The sequence below is a fragment of the Salvelinus namaycush genome, chromosome 6 (genome assembly GCF_016432855.1).
Source record: "Salvelinus namaycush isolate Seneca chromosome 6, SaNama_1.0, whole genome shotgun sequence".
Taxonomy (NCBI): Eukaryota; Metazoa; Chordata; class Actinopteri; order Salmoniformes; family Salmonidae; genus Salvelinus; species Salvelinus namaycush.
The window spans coordinates 35,997,079-36,009,303 of record NC_052312.1 but is presented as its reverse complement, the minus strand read 5'-3'; positions in this window follow the sequence as shown (position 1 = coordinate 36,009,303).

Sequence of the window (12,225 nt, the reverse complement as noted above, 5' to 3'; positions counted from 1 at the left end):
GAAAAAGACATTTAGAAACCTCTTGGTGCAGAATCCGATCCAAGAGGATATTACGATATCTCGACACATGCCATCAGCAAACCTGATGACCATTCTTTTCATGACTTCGAGCCAGCTGTCTCTGTGAATGAGCAACTTCCCTCCTCCTTGCAGTCGTGCAATACGGTAGTTGAGATGAACTTCTCCTGCTCTTTGGACACTTCCGCAAGCACTTACGCAAGCCGTCTCAGCAAGAAAAACATCGATGCGCAGAGTATACTCTGCTTCCGATGATACACCTTCCGCTTTGTGGGGGACTGTCAACCCTTACAATGACACTAATGGCGTCAGTCCAGCAACTGACCTGGTGACTCCCACTGGTGAAACACTTTGCGATATCACAGACCGATATCCTCGTCTCAACTCGCAGGTACTGAAGAGGTTGCCATATGTGGACGTGGTGGTGACTGACAGGCCTCGACAGCCACTGAGCGTTTTGAAGCACAAACACCAGGAGATTTGGTTGAAAGGTTACAGCCATTCTCATAACAACGTGGCCGCTGACAACTTGTACACAGGGTCCGACCTTTTCGCTTGCGCCTCGGATACCAACACCACTCGCTGGGTGGTTGGTCCCAAGACACAAAGGGGGGAATAGTAGCCCAGACCCATGATGAGCCTCATCGAAGCCGGTGGGGAGGTCGAGACTACGGGTAGCACCGTACGAGGCCGCCAGAGCATGAAACAAATCTAGTTGTAAACTCCCCTATGAGAACAGTGAGGAGCAGACAGGCCCCTAGACAGGGATTATCTTAGAACATATCTAAGATACGACTGAGGAGTACCACACTGGTCGTAGAAAAAGTCCAGTGGACTTCCGCCTCAAACAATTGGGGGGTTGCGCATTATGTTCAGAAAACCAAAGCCTTGTTCCGTTCGACAAATTCCAAAAAGTATCCGTAATGGTCGTAGAAACATGTCAACTGTTTTTTATAATCAATCCTCAGGTTGTTTTTAACAAACATAATCGATAATATTTCAACCGGACCATAACCTATTCATTAAGAGAGAAAAGGAAAATGGGGAGCTCCTCTCTCGCGCGCAGGAACTATTCAGAGGACTACTTTTGAAAATTCTCGCTCATTTTTCAAAATAAAAGCCTGAAACTATGTCTAAAGCCTGGTCACAGCCTGAGGAAGCCATTGGAAAAGGAAGATGGTTGATACCCCTTTAAATGGAAGATAGACGGTCCAGGAAACACAGATTTTTATTTTTTAATTATCACTTCCGGGTTAGATTTTCTCAGGTTTTCGCCTGCAGAATAAGTATTGTTATACTCACAGACAATATTTTGACAGTTTTGGAAACTTTGGAGTGTTTTCTATCCTAATCTGTAAATTATATGCATATTCTACGATCTGGGCCAGAGAAAATGTCAGTTTACCTTGGGAACGTTATTTTAAGAAAATAAAAAATTCTGACCCCTAGCGCTAAGAGGTTCCATCGTGAGGATAGCTCCTCCGTGGATAACATAGCTATGAAATACCTATCGTCACTACAATAGTGGAAGACACAGTGACTTATAGTAAAACCACTACAGACTCCCTCGACACCAATTCTGACTGACCTCCAGGCATTGACCTGAAAATTACGTGATTACGTCAGACTCATTCTGAACAAGTATCTGCCAGGATACTTGGTTTTGTTCCCTTAACATGCACGCTTGTGTAAGCATAGACGCACATGCACAACGGAACATCCAATTAGAATTTATGCTTGTAAATCGCCGCAACGGTGATCACCAACCAGGACATCCCCTGGCCATTCCTGTGGTACTTTGCAGCTTCCAGGAAACCTACCAAGGTAAATCACTAGAGGGGGACTGCAACGATGAACTACAAACAGGACATCACGTGGTCATTATTTATATGTTGATTTGTAACTTGCAGGATAATCACAAGATCCAAACCACCAGGGGGGATTGTCAAGACATGGCCCTTTCTGGGTATAGAGCGGGGTATCCCCCCCTCTCTCCTCTCGTACACCCAGGTTCTGTTCGGTCCGGTTTGTTTCATGTTTGTGACCTCATGAAAGACAATACAGCCACATTGCCATAACTCTTTTAATACAGGAGCCTCCGTTATGAGGTTTGCATATTGTATAAAATGAATGAGTAAAGATGAAACTATTCGTGAAATGATGTAATGATGATAATTTGAGAGAATTGTGTTCCCTTTAAAGTTGAACTAAGTCATGATCTGGCTCATGGGACAGCCCTTACCTACTGTTCTGAATAAAAACCCCACCTGAAGAAATCTTCCACAGACCATACATACCTCGATCACCGAGGGGGCAAAGGTTGGAGTAGAGACCACAAAAACCTCAGTGTAAGCTAAGGTTGTAATGGTTGTTGAATTCCTAACCATACCACATCGAGCATTGGCTACACGGGTGGAAATGGTTCAACTCTGAGACTATCGATCCCGACAGAATAAGAGCAAATCTTCTTCGATATACTTCTCCTTAATGCAACCGCTGTGTCAGATTTCAAAAAAGCTTTACGGAAAAAGCAAACCATGCAATAATCTGAGTACGGCGCTCAGAGACTAAAACAAGCCAAACACATACCCGCCATGTTGCGGAGTCAACAGAAGTCAGAAATAGCATTATAAATATTCACTTACCTTTGATGATCTTCATCAGAATGCACTCCCAGGAATCCCAGTTCCACAATAAATGTTTGATTTGTTCGATAACGTTTATAATTTATGTCCAAATACCTCCTTTTTGTTTGCGCGTTTAGCCCAGCAATCCAAATGCTCAATGCGCGATCTCTTAGTTCAGACGAAAAGTCAAAAAAGTCATATTACAGTACGTAGAAACGTGTCAAACGAAGTACAGAATAAATCTTTAGGATGTTTTAATCATAAATCTTCAATAATGTTCCAACCGGAGAATTCCTTTCTCTTCAGAAATGCAATGGAACTCAAGCTAACTCTCACATGAACGCGCGTGGTCAGCTCATGCCACTCTGCCAGACCACTGACTCAATCCCCTCTCATTCCCCCCTCCTTTACAGTAGAAGCATCAAACAATGTTCTAAAGACTGTTGACATCTAGTGGAAGCCTTGGGAAGTGCAATTTGACCCCATAGACACTGTATATTCGATAGGCAAAGAGTTGAAAAACTACAACCTCAGATTTCCCACTTCCTGGTTGGATTTTTCTCAGGTTTTTGCCTGCCATATGAGTTCTGTTATACTCACAGACATCATTCAAACAGTTTTAGAAACTTCAGAGTGTTTTCTATCCAAATCTACTAATATGCATATATTCGCAACTGGGACTGAGTATCAGGCAGTTTACTCTGGGCCGGCTTTTCATCCAAACGTGAAAATGCTGCCCCCTATCCCAAACAGGTTTTAAGGACCTAGGGCTGATCACTGATTTATGAGTTCAATTTCACCCAAGCTGGCTAGGGATCATACATTAGTACACTGCTCAATATTCAAAGTAAAATAATATATTTTGACGGCAGAATTCCTTCTTTTATAAATCATCTTAGGGATCCCTTAAAACTTGACCTATATAGACTAGAAATAAACACTACTGTATGTAATTGATCAAGTGATGAGTGATATCATAAAATGATTGCTGGTATGTTGTTGCAGTACTATATGTCAATACATATTCACTTTACGTATGCAGCAACAAAACAGATTTTCTGATTTATTTTGTTCTTGATTAATATCCCATTATGAGAGCTACTGTGATCCAAACTAGACATATTTACTAGATAACAAAGAATGCTTTTGACACCAAAATATCAGTCATGATGTAAGATGTTATACAGTAAGAAAGTGCTTGTGATGTATATATGTAATATATTAGTTCAATTAAATTAAAACATACTGTACTTTTTTGTCTCCTCCTTTGAGAAGCAGACAATTGGAGAAGTACTGTAGCTGAAGTGTTGATAAAGAGGATCGGATCTCCTCCTCTTTTGAACACACCCTTCTGTCAGTCAATCTTATCAAGCTCTGTTGTCTTGCTGAAAGATCATTTTAAATAGACTGGATGCACCAAGAGTGTGTTTATGTCCCTATATGGTAAATCAAACAACCTGAAAGGGAGACTCCACTTATCCACATTGAGGAAATGATATGAAACAAATATGTTGTATGATAGTATGTAATAATAATTTCATATATTGTTCGTTAACTTAAAAAATCTTAAACATCTAAGCTGTTCTAAGCTGACATATGGAATTGTTTTAAGAAGTTCATACAATGGATCATTTAGACACTTGTGGGGGTTGTAGAGCAAAACGGATAACACTGACGTGTTTGTGAGAGTCTCCCCTTTCTACAGTGGGGTCATATTATACTAAACAAAAAAATTTACGCAACATATTAAGTGGTGGTACCATGTTTCATGAGCTGAAATAATAGATCGCAGAAATGTTCCATACACACAAAACATATTTCTCTCAGATTTTGAACACGACTTTGTTTACATCCCTGTTAGTGAGAACTTCTCCTTTGCCAAGATAATCCATTTATCTGACACGTGTGGCATATCAAGAAGCTGATTAAACAGGATGATCATTATACAGGTGTACCTTGTACTGGACACAATAAAACTGCCCTCTAAAATGTGCAGTTTTGTCACTCAACACAATCAGGGAGCGTGGAATTGGCATGCTGACTGCAGGAATGTCCACCAGAACCAGAACATTAGCCACCTACAACAAGCGGTTTGCCCCATGGTGGCATTGGGGTATGGTATGGGCAGGCATAAGCTATGGACACCAAACACAATTTGATGACAATTTGAATGCACAGAGATTCCGTGACGAGATCCTGTGGCCCATTGTCATGCCATTCCTCCATCGGCATGTTTAAGCATGATAATGCACGGCTCCATGTTGCATTGTCCCCCTTCTGTACACAATTCCTGGAAGCTAAAAATATCCCAGTTCTTCCATGGCCTGCATACTCACCAGACATGTCAGCCATTGAGCATGTTTTGAATGCTCTGGATTGATGTAAACGACAACGTGTTCCAATTCCCGCCAATATCCAGCAACTACGTGCAGCCATTGAAGAAGAATAGAGATGACATTCCACAGGACACAATCAACAGCCTGATCAACTCTATGTGAAGGAGATGTGTCGCGCTGCATGAGAAATATGGTGGTCACACCAGATACTGACTGGTTTTCTGATCCACGCCTCTACCTTTTCTTTTAACACAATTGGGGATTAGTCTGCCATAGCTCTGCAGGTACCACATAGAAAACAGGACTTTACTTATGATCACTGGAAGGTCTATGATACTCATATATTCAAACAGCAGGTTTCTAGCCAAAAGGCATACACAGGGCTTGTAATTATACTGCAGTATGTTACAGTATGCAGTATGCTCTTATTGTAGCATGTACAGGCTACTGCTGTCTAATTTTGAAACATCTTGATCAACTGACCTCTGATCTTGAACTCCCTCTAGTTTATATTCAAAATGCTGGTAAATATTTTTCAGACTGAAAATAACTACTCTGATTGATTGTTCTGGCTGGGGGTGCCATGCTTCCCCTCGGCCTGGATGCTCTGAACTCTGAGGTGTGAGTTCTGAATGTAATGTAATATTGTTCCATATGTATGTCCATGGCCTTAAAAGGCAAATGACAATGGCTATACATGCTTGACAATTTATTCAACAGAGTCACCAAAGGAAACCGAGCCAAGAGGGCCCACAAATTGTACACCTCTCCCAGAAGACAGATTTAGGGTTAATACCATTATAGGGGGAGAACTGACATGAACATTTTAAACTGAGATTTACTATAATTTCCCCGAGTGCAAAGTCTTGATTTACCAATCAAACGAGGAGCAGGACATATCAGGTTGTCTACACTGAGTGTACAAAACATTAGAAACAACTTCCTAATATTGAGTTCCAACCCCCATTTTGTCCTCAGATCAGCCTCAATTCGTTGTGCCATGGACTCTAGATGGTGTCGAAAGCAGGGGATGCTGGCCCATGTCGACTTCAATGCTTTCCACAGTTGTGCCAAGTTGGCTGGATGTACTCTGGGTGGTGGACCATTCTTGATACACACGAGAAACTGTTGAGCGTGAAAAACCCAACAGCGTTACAGTTCATGACACAAAACGGCACGCCTGGCACCTACTACCATACCCTGTTCAAAGACACTTAAATGTTTTGCGTTGCGTATTCACCCTCTGAATGGCACACACATACAATCCATGTCTCAAGTCTTACAAATCTTCTGTAACCTGACGTCTCTCCTTCACTGATTGAAGTGGATTTAACAAGTGAGATGTCATGAAAAGAGCAGGTGTTCCTAATGTTTTGTACACTCGGTGTATATTACCATGATGATTTGAACTCTAGTCTTGGTCATATGTCACCCAAAGAATAACAAATTGTAATTTGATGATTCCAAGCATAAGTTGTTATCGTTATGTAAAGTATTTAGTAAACGTTGATCTTAGGACATTTTGATCCTACATGATCTTAACAAAGTGCAATGTCATTCTGGATGCACAAAAGCCCATAGTTCCTGATGGCTTATTTAGTTGGAGTTTAGTGTCACAAGTAGTTAGGATGAGGTTTACCTACCCTGTCTTTTTGTCGATTTGTATAAACGCTAAATAACTACATGATAAATGAAATGTAGGATGTCACATCTTTTGAACCTTCACTAACTGATCTGTGGTGGTTGGTTAGTCAAGTTGATTAATGTATAACAGCAATCAACTACATGAATAAGGGCAAGAACCCCACACCCCACCCCTGCTATCCATGAGCCTGTGTTTATGACTGTAACAGCTGACACAGTCAACACACCATGAGACAAGGGAGAATTCAAATTATATACAAATGTTGATTACTATAGGTATAACATGGATACTGTCATACTGTCACACGCACAAGAGTCTGTCTGTCTCCATCTTTACAGTTCTCTGAACGATGCCACCTGGAAATGCATCATTCTACATTGTTGTGACTACTGCCTCCATCACACCATTCTTGCTGCCGGGTGAAAATAATAGTAATACTGTTGTCACTAATCATACTGTCACGTTCGTTGATGAAAGAATTAGACCAAGGTGCAGCATGGTAAGCGTACATCTTTCTTTTATTTGATGACACCGAAAAAACAACAAAATACAAAAAACGAACGTAACGCTACATGCAGTGCATAAAGCAACTACACACAAACAAGATCCCACAAACTAAAGGTGGAAAAAAGGCTGCCTAAGTATGATCCCCAATCAGAGACAACGATAGACAGCTGCCTCTGATTGGGAACCATACCTGGCCAACAAAGAAATAGAAAAACTAGAATGCCCACCCAAATCACACCCTGACCTAACCAAATAAGGTCAGGGCGTGACACATACATATTTTATTTTAGAATGTCGATAGTTACATCCATAAGTAACATTAATATGAAGAATCTTACCCTCTAAAGTCCTCACTGAAAGTTGTCACCACACATGTTTTATATACAAACTTGAAATTCCTCTTCTCTTCACTAATCAAATGGTCCTTATGTACAACAAGCTATATTATCACAATACATCCAAACACCAACAAAAAATATAGATTCTAATTTTATGTTGCATTAGAAAAACATTGGCAATATTAATCTAACCTAATTCTTTCATATTTTATAATAGAAAGCTAAATTTCAAAACGGGAATAACGAAAACAAAAAAATTATTTAATCATCTTATTTCATATATTATTTGTAATGGACTATTTTAGGTTTCTTGGACCTTCCATCCCTCTCCTGCCACATCAGTATAGCTGCTCCTCTTCATCCAGACCCACACTAACCTAATGTAATACCCTTGTTAAAACCAAGTATAGAGTTTATTTGTTATAATTAATTGGTATCAGATTTAAAAGGTGATTTAATTGCTCCTGAATTGTAATGTCCTTAATGCATTTGATTTTGAAGAAATATTTATTTAATGTACAAGTGAATAGGTTGGTTTACTTTTAAGTTTAAGTTTTGAACAATGAGGTAGCTTGTTAAGTTTTGGCCAATGGGAGAGTTGATCTGGTTAACAGGAGGTCTGGGGAAAAAAGAGAGGGGTTGGAAAGAAAGAAAGATGGAGAGACATTATCAGTGTTGGTGAAGAAAAACGGTGAAAGAAGACGATAAAAATATAACAAAACCTATACCTACCGAGTTTTGAAGGGAAATACTGATTTGATTTTATAAGAGACTATTATTATTTTGTTGAGAAAGACTTAGTAGTGACTGAAGCTACCGTCTCAACGTGGAGGTATTTGACAGCCTCGAGGTTAGCCTAGCATCGTGCGAGACCTGGAGAGATTTGCTTGTGGAAGATTACCGAGTTCATGTTTCCATGGGATATCTGTTGCTGCTAAGGAGTACTGTCTGCATTGATAGCTGTGCTTGCTGTAGATCTTGTGAGGACAACTGCACGGGACTGCTATACTTCGCTGAGGAAATATCTAGGAGTAGTGAGTAACTACAACGGTGGGATGCTTCGGGACTTTATGTCTATCGTCATTTTTATTTTAGCTCAAACGCACGCCAACGGGTTTAAGCAACCTTGCAAGTAATTTGGGCATTTTAAAAAATATATATATTTTACCTTTATTTAACCAGGTAGGCTAGTTGAGAACACGTTCTCATTTACAACTGCGACCTGGCCAAGATAAAGCAAAGCAGTGTGACACAGACAACAACACAGAGTTACACATGGAATAACATGGAATAAACAATAAATAAGTCAATAACACAATAAACAAGTCATTGACACAGTATAAAACATAAAGTCTATATACAGTGTGTGCAAAAGGCATGAGGAGGTAGGCAATAAATAGGCCATAGTAGCGAAGAGTGATAAATGAGCAGATGATGATGTGTAAGTAGAGATACTAGTGTGCAAAAGAGCAGAAAAGTAAATAAAAACAGTATGGGAATGAGGTAGGTAGATTGGGTGGGCTATTTACAGATGGACTATGTACAGCTGCAGCGATCGGTTAGCTACTCAGATAGCTGATGTTTAAAATTGGTGAGGGAAATATAAGTCTCCAGCTTCAGTCACTGGCAGCAGAGAACTGGAAGGAAAGGCGGCCAAATGAGGTGTTGGCTTTGGGGATGATCAGTGAGATATACCTGCTGGAACGTGTGCTACGGGTGGGTGTTGTTATTGTGACCAGTGAACTGAGATAAGGCGGAGCTTTACCTAGCATAGACTTATAGATGACCTGGAGCCAGTGGGTCTGGCGACGAATATGTAGCGAGGGCCAGCCGACTAGAGCATACAGGTCGCAGTGGTGGGTGGTATAAGGTGATTTGGTAACAAAACGGATGGCGCTGGGATAGACTGCATCCAGTTTGCTGAGTAGAGTATTGGAACCTATTTTGTAGATGACATCGCTGAAGTCGAGGATCGATAGGATAGTCAGTTTTACTAGGGTAAGTTTGGCGGCGTGAGTGAAGGAGGCTTTGTTGCGAAATAGAAAGCCAATTCTAGATTTGATTTTGGATTGAAGATGTTTAATATGAGTCTGGAAGGAGAGTTTACAGTCTAGCTAGACACCTAGGTATTTATAGTTGTCAACATATTCTAGGTCAGAACCCGTCCAGGGTGTTGATGCTAGTCGGGCGGGCAGGTGCGGGCAGCGAATGGTTGAAAAGCATGCATTTGGTTTTACTAGTGTTTAAGAGCAGTTGGAGGCCACGGAAGGAGTGTTGTATGGCATTGAAGCTCATTTGGAGGTTAGTTAGCACAGTGTCCAAGGAAGGGCCAGAAGTATCGTCTGCGTAGAGGTGTATCAGAGAATCACCCGCAGCAAGAGCGACATCATTGATATATACAGAGAAAAGAGTCGGCCCGAGAATTGAACCCTGTGGTACTCCCATAGAGACTACCAGAGGTCCGGACAACAGGCCCTCCAATTTTGACACACTGAACTCTGTCTGCAAAGTAGTTGGTGAACCAGGCGAGGCAGTCATTAGAGAAACCAAGACTATTGAGTCTGCCGATAAGAATACGGTGATTGACAGAGTCGAAAGCCTTGGCCAGGTCGATGAAGACGGCTGCACAGTACTGTCTTTTATCGATGGCGGTTATGATATCGTTTAGTACCTTGAGTGTGGCTGAGGTGCACCCGTGACCGGCTCGGAAACCGGATTGCACACCGGAGAAGGTACGGTGGGATTCGAAATGGTCAGTGATCTGTTTATTAACTTGGCTTTCGAAATCTTTAGAGAGGCAGGGCAGGATAGATATAGGTCTATAGCAGTTTGGGGCTAGAGTGTCACCCCCTTTGAAGAGGGGGATGACCGCTGCAGCTTTCCAATTTTTAGGGATCTCGGACGATACGAAAGAGAGGTTGAACAGGCTGGTAATAGGGGTTGCAACAATGGCGGCGGATAGTTTTAGAAAGAGAGGGTCCAGATTGTCTAGCCCAGCTGATTTGTACGGGTCCAGGTTTTGCAGCTCTTTCAGAACATCTGCTATCTGGATTTGTGTGAAGGAAAAGCTGGGGAGGCTCAGGCATGTAGCTGCGGGGGCGGAGCTGTTGGCCGGGGTTGGAGTAGCCAGGAGGAAAGCATGGCCAACCGTAGAGAAATGCTTATTGAAATTTTAGATTATCATGGATTTATCGGTGGTGACCGTGTTACCTAGCCTCGGTGCAGTGGGCAGCTGGGAGGAGGTGCTCTTGTTCTCCATGGACTTTACAGTGTCCCAACACTTTTTGGAGTTAGCGGATGCTACAGGATGCAAATTTCTGCTTGTAAAAGCTAGCCTTTGCTTTCCTGACTGACTGCGTATATTGGTTCCTGACTTCCCTGAACAGTTGCATATCGCGGGGACTATTCGATGCTATTGCAGTCCGCCACAGGATGTTTTTGTGCTGGTCAAGGGCAGTCAGGTCTGGAGTGAACCAAGGGCTATATCTATTCTTAGTTCTGCATTTTTTTGAAAGGGTCATGCTTATCTAAGATGGTGAGGAAATTACTTTTAAAGAGCCTTCAGGCATCCTCGACTGACAGGATGAGGTCAATATCCTTCCAGGATACCCGGGCCAGGTCGATTAGAAAGGCGTGCTCGCAGAAGTGTTTTCGGAAGCGTTTGACAGTGATAAGGGGTGGTCGTTTGACCGCGGACCCATAGCGGATACAGGCAATGAGGCAGTGATCGCTGAGATCCTGATTGAAAACAGCAGAGGTGTATTTTGAGGGCAAGTTGGTCAGGATAATGTCTATGAGGGTGCCCATGTTTACGGATTTAGGGTTGTACCTGGTGGGTTCCTTGATGATTTGTGTGAGATTGAGGCCATCTAGCTTAGATTGTAGGGCTGCCGGGGTGTTAAGCATATCCCAGTTTAGGTCACCTAACAGAACGAACTCTGAAGCTAGATGGGGGGCGATCAATTCACATATGGTGTCCAGGGCACAGCTGGGAGCGGAGGGGGTCGATAACAGGCGGCAACGGAGAGACTTATTTCTGGAGAGATTAATTTTTAAAATTAGAAGTTCGAACTGTTTGGGTATAAACCTGGAAAGTATGACAGAACTTTGCAGGCTATCTATGCAGTCGATTGCAACTCCTCCCCCTTTGGCAGTTCTATCTTGACGGAAAATGTTGTAGTTGGGTATGGAAATCTCCGAATTTTTGGTGGCCTTCCTAAGCCAGGATTCAGACACGGCAAGGACATCAGGGTTGGCGGAGTGTGCTAAAGCAGTGAGTAAAACAAACTTAGGGAGGAGGCTTCTGATGTTAACATGCATGAAACCAATGCTTTTTCGATCACAGAAGTAAACAAATGAGGGTGCCTGTGGACACGCAGGGCCTGGGTTTACCTCCACATTACTCGAGGAACAGAGGAGGAGTAGGATAAGGTACAGCTAAAGGCTATCAAAACTGGTCGTCTAGAGCGCTGGGGACAAAGAATAAAAGGAGCAGATTTCTGGGCGTGGTAGAATAGATTCAGGGCATAATGTGTAGACAGGGGTATGGTGGGGTGCGGGTACAGTGGAGGTAAGCCCAGGCACTGAGTGATGATAAGAGAGGTTGCATCTCTGGACATGCTGGTTATAATGGGTGAGGTCACCGCATGTGTGGGAGGTGGGACAAAGGAGGTATCAGAGGTATGATGAGTGGAACTAGGGGCTCCATTGTAAACTAAAACAATGATAACTAACCTAAACAACAGTATACAAGG